Source organism: Sarcophilus harrisii, chromosome 2 (assembly GCF_902635505.1).
Source record: "Sarcophilus harrisii chromosome 2, mSarHar1.11, whole genome shotgun sequence".
NCBI lineage: Eukaryota > Metazoa > Chordata > Mammalia > Dasyuromorphia > Dasyuridae > Sarcophilus > Sarcophilus harrisii.
Genome location: NC_045427.1, coordinates 209,105,738 through 209,117,766, shown reverse-complemented (window position 1 = coordinate 209,117,766; position 12,029 = coordinate 209,105,738).

The window sequence follows — 12,029 nt, the reverse complement described above, 5'->3', positions numbered from 1 at the left end:
TCGAGAGAACATTGTACACAACAACAAGAAGACTATGTTAGATGATCAACTGTGATGAGCTTGGCTCTTTTCAACAGTGAGGTGATTCAAATCAATTCCAGTAGATTTGTGATGGAGAGAGCCATCTGCATCCAGAAAGAAGGCTGTGGGGATTGAATGTGGATCACAACAAAGCATTTTCACCTTTTTTATTGTTGTTTGATTGCTTTTTTTTTCCTTTTTTGATCTGATTTTTCTTGTGCAGAAATTTGGAAATATGTTTAGAAAAATTACATGTTTAATATATTTTGGATTACTTGCTGTCTAAGGGAAGGAGGGAGAAAAAATTGGAACACAAGGTTTTGCAAGGGTGAAGGTTGAAAATTATCTTTGCATGCATTTTGAAAACAAAAAGCTATTATTAAAAAAAAAAAAAGGAAAAGGAAAAGGAAATGGATTTGAACTCATATTTTCCTCACTCTGGGGCCAACATTTCATCTACTATATCATCTAGCTGTCTCTGTTGGTATTCAAGAGGACATAAGGTAAACAGGAAATAGGTGCTAAATCCAGTGATAAAGTTAGAAAAATCTTAAGATTGGAAACTAATAGCAACAAGATGGGAAGGGGATAATTTTAAACAGATTTAATGAATCTCAAAATAGGAAAGATCTTTGAATCATGATGGTAGAGAAATTGTCTGGAAATAGCAGTGAAAAGCAAGGTGAAAGCTTACTCTTCTTCCTAACCCCATAAAGTAAAATTAGAGGAAGAAGGAGTAACCTCCAATGGAAGGGGAGAGGTGATGGCTCCAGGAGAAAGCTTGGTTTCTGTTAAAATATAAAAGTGCAATGAACATCAGCTGAAAATTTTCAGGATGGCCATATGACCAGATGGGAACCTAGATATTTTCTCTGATGCTCATGACCTCTCAAAATTTCCCAAATAGGTATAATGCACAATAGATAGAGAAATTTCAGATATCTCCATGGTCTAGAATGTGAAGAATCCAAATGAGGTAACAATTCAATAAACTAACAGAGAAAGTTGATCCTCAAGTCATTTAGCACCTCTTACTCCAGTAGCAAGTCTATATGAGCTCACCCATATGCAAAAAAAAAAAAAAAAAAAAAAAAAAAAAAAAAAAAAAAAAAGCTCAGTTCTAATCCTTCGCCTCCTAGTGGCAGAAAACCAAAAGGCATAAGCTTGCTCAGCTGGGATAGCAGAGAGGGGACATTCTGTGCTGCAAAAGAGCTCAGCTAGAAAAACAAGAAACAAAGGGAACAGGCATAGGATATGTGCGTTCACATATATGCTTTTGGGTGCTCTACCAAGCCTAAGGAAAAGGCAACATCTAGCTGGAGTCAGTTCTGACTTCCCAGAGGTCAGTTGGAGCAAATACTGAGACCTATAGAACATGAATTACTCACTATTGAAGAAGCTTTGAAGTCCAAACCCTGAAGAAATTACAATTAAAAAAAAAAAAAAAAGAATCAGAAAGTGAGCCGTATGATAACATAAAGGGGAAAAAGACTGTAATTACCACCTATTTCAGGAGAAAGAAAATGAAATTCAAGACCTTAAGCATAAACAGATAAACCAACAGGGTAGATATGAATAACAGAAGGGAATGTACCCTCCAGATAAGGTAAAAAATAAATAAATAAATAACACATCCATGAATAAATATTTCAAGAGAAAGAAAAATGAATCAACACCCAATGAAGCAGAGGACTCTGTGGATTCTAAATAGAGGATAGAACCACAGCAGGATGTTCCTGAATAGTTTAAAAAAGAAATAGGAATTGTGAAAGCAGGATTTATGCCCTACACAGCAGAAATAATTGGCAGAAAATAAAAAAAATTGAATCCATGGTGGCAAACCTCACTGAAGAATAGTTCATTAGGGATGCAAATACCCCAAAGCACAAAAAATCTAGGAAAAGAGACAAAAAGCAATAATATTAAAAGAAAACATGCTCTTTTTTCATACAAGCAAAGTATAATGATCTCAAAAACAAGACACAGAGATGATGTAAGGATTACAGGTCTCTTAGAAGATCACATCAAAAAGACTGACTACCATGATGTGTGACATGATGCAAAAAAACCATCTAAAACTTCTCAACAGAAAAAAAAAGGGGGGCCAGTAGAAATAATCTATAGATCACCTCTAGGGGAAAAAAAAAAAAATCAGAGCCCATGCTTAAAACTCTTAAGATACATATGCTTAATTATCAATCCTATGGACAAATAGTAAATTCTATAAATGTCCAGAAGAATATAAAGGTTAAGAAAATTCAAATAACAGAACACTGTTTTGCATCCACTCAAAATAGCAAAAGGAAATGGAATAATGTATTCTGAGTTATAACCCAAACAATCTATCCTGGAAGCCTGAACTTAATCATTAATGGGAAAAGGTGGAACATAGAAACAGACGACAGAAAGAGGAAGATAGAGAGTCAGAAAGAAAGAGACAGAGAAAGAAGAAAACACAGAGAGACACAGAAACAGGAAGACAGAGATAAGAGAAACAGAAACTAATATCGACAAAGAGACAGAGAGAGGCATCTAAAGCACTCCTAGAAAGAAAATCAGACCTAAAGAAATTATTTGCTTTTAAAATATCTCAGACAATATTGAAATAAGAAAGGTAAATAGATGCAGTAACCTAGAACAAGAACAAAATAATGAGTGAGACCATTAAGAGATTTTTTTCTAAATGCACACAAGGAGACCATCTTGAAAGTAGAAGTTCAAAGAAGTAATACTGGATAAAAAGACCTGAAATGTCATTACTAAACTAACAAAACCCAACCTGCAACTAAATCATGCTTTCTTTATGGGACTAAATTCCAGAATGGGTGGGTACATAAAAGAGAGAAGAAAGGAAAGTAGAGGGGAATATGTGAGGTACTCTAATCAAGGCAAAAGGTAACAATAAAGGGGAAATAACTCATGTTGTTATTCTTCAAGAAAAAAATCTAGAGAATAGAGGAGAGGAACCTTTTTTCTGCCAAGGGCCATATGGATGTTTATGACATCCTTCTCAGGCCATATAAAATGATCAATTTATAGAACTCAAGCAGTGCGAAATTGTTCTACTTAGCTTTCAGCTCATCTTTACCGAGGTTGATAATGCAAATGATTTCTTGGACCTTATATTGCCAGCAGGAATAAAAGTCCCCCATCCCTGTTATAAGACACAGAGAAGGAGGTAAAGGGAGGGGTTGAAATAGGAGAAAGAAATTTTGTTTCAATGATGAATGATCCCATGAGAGAAGATAGACATCCATAAAGGAATATGAGGACCTTACTTTGGGAAAAAGCCTGAAGTACTGATAAGATTATAATACTCCCCGAGGCAAGCAGGGAAGGACACTGATGGGATTCTTTCAGCTCAGCATTATAATTCCACTCCTGGGGAAGTCTTAGAAAACCCCTTCTTACTTTATCAAATCAGAAAGCCAAGTTATGATGTCAAACCCCTGAGATTAAATTTTCCCTATAAACCTGTTTATGGCCTTTGCCATATTTGCTGAATCCCTTTTGGGGTCAGTCCACTATGGTGTTCTACCTTGTGATGTCTTTCTCCTTGTTATGGCTAACTCTTTTAGGATGCTCAATCCCTTTTAAGGTTAGCCTGCCCCAGTCAATGGTGTAGTCCCCTTCCCTTGCTAACACCTTTTGGGGTTAGTCTGCTAAATTCCTCTAAGATTTAGCCTGCCAATTAATGATATACTCTCACCTCATGGCATATTCCCTTTTTCCTAATTAATTGTGAGTTCCACTTGTCTTTTTCATTGTTAATTGATAAAATTCCTTTCTTTACTAACTATAATATTTCTCATACTCCCCTGATACTATTTCATATTTATCATTCTTGATGTCTATTTTACTTTTTCATTTTGTCTATAATCCCTTCTCATAAATAAAAGTACCTTTTGGCAAATAGAATGCCATTGTGAATTCTTGCATCTCTTTTTTAAACTAGAAATTGCTATCCCAATTCCATCATTTGGTGCCAAAACTCATCATATGAGAAATTCAAAATTAGGAAAATAATCAGCATAATTGATCATACTAAAAATGAGAATCCAAAGCATTAAAAACTCCATGATTATCTCAATAGGTGGAAGAAAATCCTTTGAAAAAGTACAATACTGGGGCAGCTAGGTGGTGCAGTGGATAGAGCACTAGCCCTGAAGTCAGGAAGACCTGAGTTCAAATGTGGCCTCAGACATTTAATATGTCCTAGCTGTGTGACTCTGGGCAAGTCACTTAACCCCAATAGCCTCAGCAAAAAGAAAAAAAAAAGGACGATACTCAGACTAAAAATCCTACCAAATTTGGGCATAGAGGAACCTTTTTTAATATAATAAAAACTATCTCTCTACAACCAAAATGCAAGCATCACATTCAATAGGTCTATGCTAGAATCTTTCCCAATAAATATGGGAGGAAAGTAAGAATGCTCACTCTACTTACTATTGCTTGATATAATTTGGAAATGCTAGCAATAATCAATAAAATGAGAGAGAAAAATTAAAGGTGTAAAGGTAGGTAAAGAGGAGATAAAACTGTTTTCCCCCCTCCTGATGATTTACTAATGATACATTTCATTTAGAAATTTCTAAGGAGTCAACAAAGATCCTGAGGCAATAACTTTAGCAAAATTGCAGGTTACAAAATAAATCCTCAAAATTCAATAGCATTTCTGTATAATAAGAAAAGCAATGAGGCAAAAATAGAAAGGGAAATCCCATTCCAACTAACCCCCAAATTCATAAGTATCTAGGGATAAATTTACTAAAGCATATGAAAAACTTGTGTAGATTCAATACAAAGTGATTCTTAAAGAAATAAAGAATAATTTAAATATCTATAGAAATATTAAGTGCTCATGCATTTGGCTGTTGTCAATATAATAATAAATGGCAATACTATTAAAACAAATTTATGACAATGCAATCCATTTCCCAATTTATAAATGATCAAAGGATATGAACAGGCAGTTTCCAGATGAAGAAATCAAAGCCATCTATAGCCATATGAAGAAAAGCTCGACCTGATTCAATCATTCTGAAAAGCAATTTAGAATGAAAACTATGTCCAAAGAACAGCCAATCTGAGCAAACCTTTTGATCCAGCAATACCACTGCTAAGTTTGAATCCCAAATTTTCAAAGATGGGGGAGGGGAAAGAAGGGGGAGATGACCTACATGTACATAAGTATTTATAACAACGCTTTTCATAGTGGCATAGTGGAAATTGAGGGAATGCTCATCAATTGGGGAATATTTGAACAAGTTGTGTTATATGAATGTCAATGGAATACTATTATGCAATAAGAAATGATGAATAAGCAGATTTCAGAAAAACCTGGAAAGACTTGTATTAACTAATATAAAGTGAAAAAAGCAGAACCAGGAAAACATTGTATATAGTATCAGAAGTATTGTTTGATGGTCAACTATGAATAACTCATCTTTTCTCACAATGATCCAAGACACATAAAAAGGACTCATGAAGTAAATTTTTTAAATGGAGAAAATTTTTTAATTTTTTAAAAATTAAAATAAAAACATACATACAGGGATGCACATGTATATGTGTATAAAGTATAACATATATATCTATCAAGGTATAACATGTGTATATATGTGTCTTGCATTATGATTATACATATATACGTATACATATCTTTGTTGTCACTCTCTATAGAATGTAAGCTCCTTAAAAGCAGTGATTATTTCATATTTGTCTTTGCATAGTTTTTGGCATATAGTTGGTGCTAAATAAATGTTTATTGAATGGTTAAGGGGAGGAAGGGAAGGGAGAATGTGAAACAGATAAGTCACTTTTAAAAGTGAACTGATCATTTGATGATAGATACAGAAGAAATGAAGAAAGCATTCCCGTAAAAAGTGGCAGCTGAGCAGAGCTTTGATGGAATTTAATATTTCTAAGAGCAAAGATGAGAAAGGACTTCACAATACATGAGGGATGGTTTCTGCAAAGGCCTTAAGGTAAGAAACAACATATCCAGTTTAGAGAATGATTTGAAACAGTCTAGTTTGACCTGGAAAATATATGAAGAGTATGGATAGAACATGAGAAGAATGGAGAATTACTGAAGTAGAATAAGATAAAACAAGACTGTGAAGGTAAGTGGAAGCCAAATTGCAGAAGGAATTAAATTCTAGGCTCAGATGTTTGTCTGCTATCCAAAAATCCAAAGGGAGCCTGGACTCGCATCCTAAGAGTTTTAATAAACCTGCTGGGTTAGTAGAAATAAAAACAATAGCAGAAGACAGCTCCCAAGTCACAAGCTGGTACTGAGTTTTTGAGGAGGTATAGGATGGAACCAAGTGGCTGATTATCTAACACTGGAAAGCAAAAAAACAAAACAAACAAACAAACAAAAAAACCTCTACTTAATCCCCTTTCCCCATAGACAACATGGATGCTTTTGTTAGGCTGCAGGCATGTGGTTATTATCTAAGAATTCTTATAAACTACCAAGGCCACTATCAATTTGCTAGCATTCATCTCCTGTTCTGCTGGAAGTCAGATACCAAGCCACAGACTTTGTCAAATAAAAAGTTACCTACCCCAAAAATCACCAATCTGTTCCTGGCTTCTGCTTTCTGTTGGCCTGACTCTGTGAAATCCTGTTCAGTCATCCTGGAGACTAGATTGAGAAGTTCCTAGACAGCAGCTTGTTTGTCACTCATCTTTCAAAGGCAATATTATCATTCTTTTCCCCTCGACTAACAGCTTGGTCCCATTTTAAGAGGCATCAGAGTTAATAAATATTTATTAAGCACCTACTACATACAAGTCTGTGCTAGGTTCTAGTGATACATGAATAAAAAATCAATTAGTCCCTGCCCTTAAGGAGTATACATTCCATGGAATAGTCACAGCCTATATGAAGATATGAAGTACAATTATCCCTTCCACATTGTGACTTTTCCCATTAAAGTTTCAATACATCACAGGCTGACCTAAGAAATTAAATGGGAATTTTTTCAGAGTTTTATAGAAGTTGCAGATGACATGAGAAGGTCAGCAGATGACATAGGACAGTTTAGAAACTCAGAAATGCACAAAATATATGTATGATATAATATCAATCCAAATTTTATAATTAGGTACTATAAATACCTGGTTGTTGGGATACAGGAGCCACCTGGCAGTGACTGCTGGAGGTGTAAATCAGACCTGTAGAATGTTTCTCTTCATGTGAGAGGATGATGATGATTGATTGATGATTGATGATTGATGATACAAGGACACTGAGAGGCAGTTGGGTTGTTTGACCTCTCTCCTCTTCCCTCTGTCTTCAATTTATGTCATTTCCAGTCCACAAGCAACACCTATGTCAGTAAAGGCTACCCAAATTCCTTCAGATACTATGATTCACAGCTGTGGAGACTCTGGGAGAATTGAACTGCCCCTTCACCTAGGCATGGTCCTTAACACCCCATAAAAGAAAAAAAGAAAAATTCAAACTTCTCTGGTACCAAGAGAGAACCAAAACTTTTAAAGAGGATTTTCCAGCTTGTAGGGATACTCTTTCCCTAATCCCCACTAAGTGACAGGGATAATTGTAGTGGATTTGGTTTATTAAAAAGAGTATAAACTCTGAAGTCAGAGGAGCTGGATTCAAATCATGATTCTGATGCTTCCTACTTATGTGGCTTTAAGCAATTAAGTTATTTCATCTCTCTGGATTTCAATATCCTCATCTATAAATGCACATGTTAGACTAAACAATCTTAAAATTTCCTTCCAGTCCTAGATCTATGATCTTATGTGTAACAGTAGAGTGTATGATGAGGAAGAAGGCAGTAACTACCAGGAAGATCAGGAAAACTTCATTGAGGGAAATGCTCAAAGTAAAATTTGAAGGAAGAAGCAGAGAAGAGAAAATCAAATGAATCCTCAGTATGAAGAAAAACCAATATTGAGACACACAGAGAAGAAATTAAATGCAGAATTTAGAAATAGTAATTAGGACAATGGGAACTGAAACATTGATGCATAAAGAGGAGTACTACAATATAATTCTAGAAAATAGATTATGGGGCTTTAAATGTCACATTTTATTTTATCCTGTAGACAAAAGGGAGAAACTGGAAAGTTTTTGAGCAGTGAGTGACATGGTAAAATCCAAATTTTCAGAAGAGTATTTTGACATCTCTGTGAAGATTGAAATGGACAAGGGAGAAATTGAAAGCAGTTAAACAAATGAGGCTATTTCAATATTCATGCCAAATGTGAAAAGTAGCCTAAATTGGTATAATGATAGTATAATTTTATATATTACATAGAGTGAATCAACAAGACTTGGGAACTGATTGGATATGAGAATGAGAAAGAAGGAAGTCTACCAAGGGTGACTTTGATTTCAGACCTGTAGGAAAAACAACATTAAACTTGGAAGTTAGGAAATCTAAGTAACCCAACTATTTGTATGACCTGTGGCAAATCATTTACCCTTTCTGAGTGCCATTTATTTCATCTCTAAAATGAGGGAATTAGATGTGATTATTTTTCTCAGTTCTAAATTCAATAAACCTATAAAATGCAACATGGTATAATATATATTGTAAATATCATCCCTTAGCCCTTGAATGTGAAATAGTTTAATAATAAAAAGTACAGAAAAAGTATTTTTGCATTAAAAAAGCATTGAAACAACTGGGGATATAAAGTATTACTTCATCCATAGATAAACAGTTTAATTCATGAAAGAAATAGGAAAATACTTTGGCTTAATTAAATCTACTAAACTGTGGGTAAAAAAAATCTGTCAAATAGAATTTGAATATTTTAGAAAGAAAATGAATAGTGGCACAAATATGAAGGCTTAAATCATTATGTAAAGGATGTTATATAATGTTTCATTTATATGTGAACAGTTTGATGGTTTAAGGAGACTTTTATTTTTAAAAAGTTGAAAAAATTTGAGTATGAAGAATCATAATTCTCAAGGACACTTGAGCTACATGGCATTGTGGCCCCTCAGTTCATTTTTAAAACCTAAAAGGTTAAACATGAAAATCACATAATTTGTTTGGAAACTAAGGGATGATTAAAAAATCTCTGATTTCATGTATGAAATTTTGAGTGTTTTTACTTCATCTTTGAAAGATGGGTTGCCAAGTGCCATAAAGTTTTGATTTAAGCCATTGATGGGAATATGATAAAGAGGTTAAAGAATATGGTTTAAGTGGAAAGACTTGGAAAAAAATGGGAAAGGGAGTGGGGGAAAAGAAGAGGAGGGAGTAAAGAATTTCAAAATGGCGCTGTCTGAGCTATGTAAGGAAATAACAGTCAGTCAGTTGACAAGAAAGCTTCAGCCTCTACTTCATGATTGTCTAAATAAAGATTGAAGCTGAACAGAACAGTTTCAGTTCCAGCTATGTTATTCAATATTGCCTAGAGGTTAAGAAAGGTAGACTTTTAGACTATCTGTTGCTCTTTGTTGCCTTTTCTGGTGGAAGAGGGAAAGTAAAAAGATAAATGCCACTACTTCGATTATGAAGGGGGAAAAGTTGCTAGGATCTAATTGAAGTCTGGCAAATAAAGAGTTGTGAGCCCAGAGAGGCAACCTTAATTGTTTTTACTGTGAACTTTGTTTGCTACAATCTGACTGGATTAAAAGTAATTGATAGCTAATTTGAAGGTACAACTCTTTTCCAATGCCCTTTTAAGGTGATTGTAAGTTAAAAGAGCTCACACATGCCTCGTCATCAATTTGAAAGCAGGAGAGAATAGGATTTGCCCAGCTGGAGAATAGTGAAGACCACCAGATGAGCAGTTAGTTGAGAAGCAGCTTTGTATGACACAGATGGTATTGAATGAACCAATAACAGAGAATCTTGCAGTCCAGAGCTGTTAATTACCTCCATCACATGGATTTTTTTTTTACTCTATGTGCTTCCCTGATAAGCTTATGTGTGGGAGTCTACTCTCTCTACCTTAATACCGAATGCCTCATTACGTAAGGAATGTGATTCAAATTCATGTGCAGATTGCATTGTATACATTATGCTTTCATTTGCTTAAATACATGATGCTCTGATATCACTATTGTTCGTTTTGTGTTGTTGTTAAATAATTATATTTAAACTACGAGAGTGCCATCATTATGAGTGGTTGATTTGTGTAAATAGAAGCAGAGTAGTGAGGGATTAAGAACTGAGGGATGAATAAGGAAAATATATTTTCCCATAACAGAATTCTGTTTTGAACCTAAAGAGAATTTTAATGTAAATACATTGGTCTTTCTTTGAGGAATTAGATCTGCCGATTTGAGAGCAGATTAGAATAAGAGAACCCAAAAAATGAATAGATGTACATACACCTCTGTGAAAAGAAAGATATGAGGTACTACATTATTGGGGGAGATACCTCATGATGCTCATGATAAATTGAAATTACTTGTGCTCAAGCAAATACAGCAATAAAATAATTGGCAAATACTATGTGGAACCATTATTAGTGACCTCTGAACAATGATGGAAAATGGGAGAACTACCATGGGATGGGATTACCAAAAAAAAAAAAAAAAAGTGGGGGGGGTATAAAGTCTGAAAACTACAGACCAATGAACTTGACTTAAATTTCTGGCAAAATCCTAGAACGTACTTTTTTAAAATGTATGATTGATGAATATCTAGCAATGATCACAGAGAATCAAATTGGCTTCATCAAGAACAGGTTATAGCAGACTAATATTTTTTTGGTAACATTTTTATCAATGACTCAGGTGCCATCTTTATCAAACTTTCAAATTACACAAAACTCAAATAATTACTAGATGACAGAAATAAAGTCCAAAAAATTTTTGGATAGTCTAGAAATTCAGCCTAAAATAACTAAGATGAAATTTATCAGAATTTCATTGTCTTACATAGGGGATTACGAAAAACCAATGTTACAATGAAAGAATGATGAAGGCATAACTAGATAGCAATTCATCTAAAAAAGTTCTGGGGATTGTAGTGAACTCAATCTTAATATGTTAATAGTATGCTGTGACATCCAGGAAAGTATCTTAGGTTGTATTAAGAGAGGCATACCCTCAAGAAATAAAGAGGTAATAGATCCATTCCTATCTGGCATAGTAAAATGACATCTAAGTAGAATGCTTAAATCTGGGTACCACATTTACCACATTTTAGAAAGGCCATTGATAAACTGGTAAGAAGATGGAAGTGAGGTTCCAGAATGGGGAAAAATCTTGAGTCCATGTTATACTAGATTAGGTTCAAGTAACTAGGAATATTTATCCTAGAAAGATGTATGGAGAGATGGCACTGTCCTTAAGCATTTGAATCATTGTTATGTGGAAGAGCGATTGAAGTGCTCTATTTTATCTCATGGGACAGAACCTGCAGCAGTGGGTGGAGGATGTAAAGTGGAAAATTTAAGGTTGATGTCAAAAAATATATATTCCCTAACAATTAGGGCAGAATAAGTTGTCTTATGAGTTAAGTGATTCCTAAATCTTCTTTTATATCATAGTAGTTGTCTATAGTCAGGTTCTTTTCCTTAAATTAACTCATTTTTTATTTTGGCTTATTTTATTTTTAGCAGTTTATTATTACAATCAAATTTTAATTCCCCATTCTTATTGTATGACCTCAAGCAAAAGGCTAAATTGTCATTTGTCTGATATGTTGGAGAGGGAATTCTTTGCTGGGATAAATTCCACAATGGACATGGAGCTCACTTTCAATTCTGAGATTCTAGGATTCTGATTCCACATACTGTAATCGGAAAGAAGCTTATAAAAGCTTTGCAACTAAAGCTTCTTGAGATCTTACTTTGATGAATAGACAAGAATGAATTTTAAGTTCCTTCTCTTTAAATGGGTGTTTTAAAATACATACAATAGTTCCTTTAGGTAGGTTAAATATTCCTCCCACAATCTTTTTATACCATTACATAGTAGCTTGCACAAAGTAGCTACTTAATAAATGTTGAATTGAATTGAATCAAATCAAACTGAATTCAATTTTGCTGGCAAA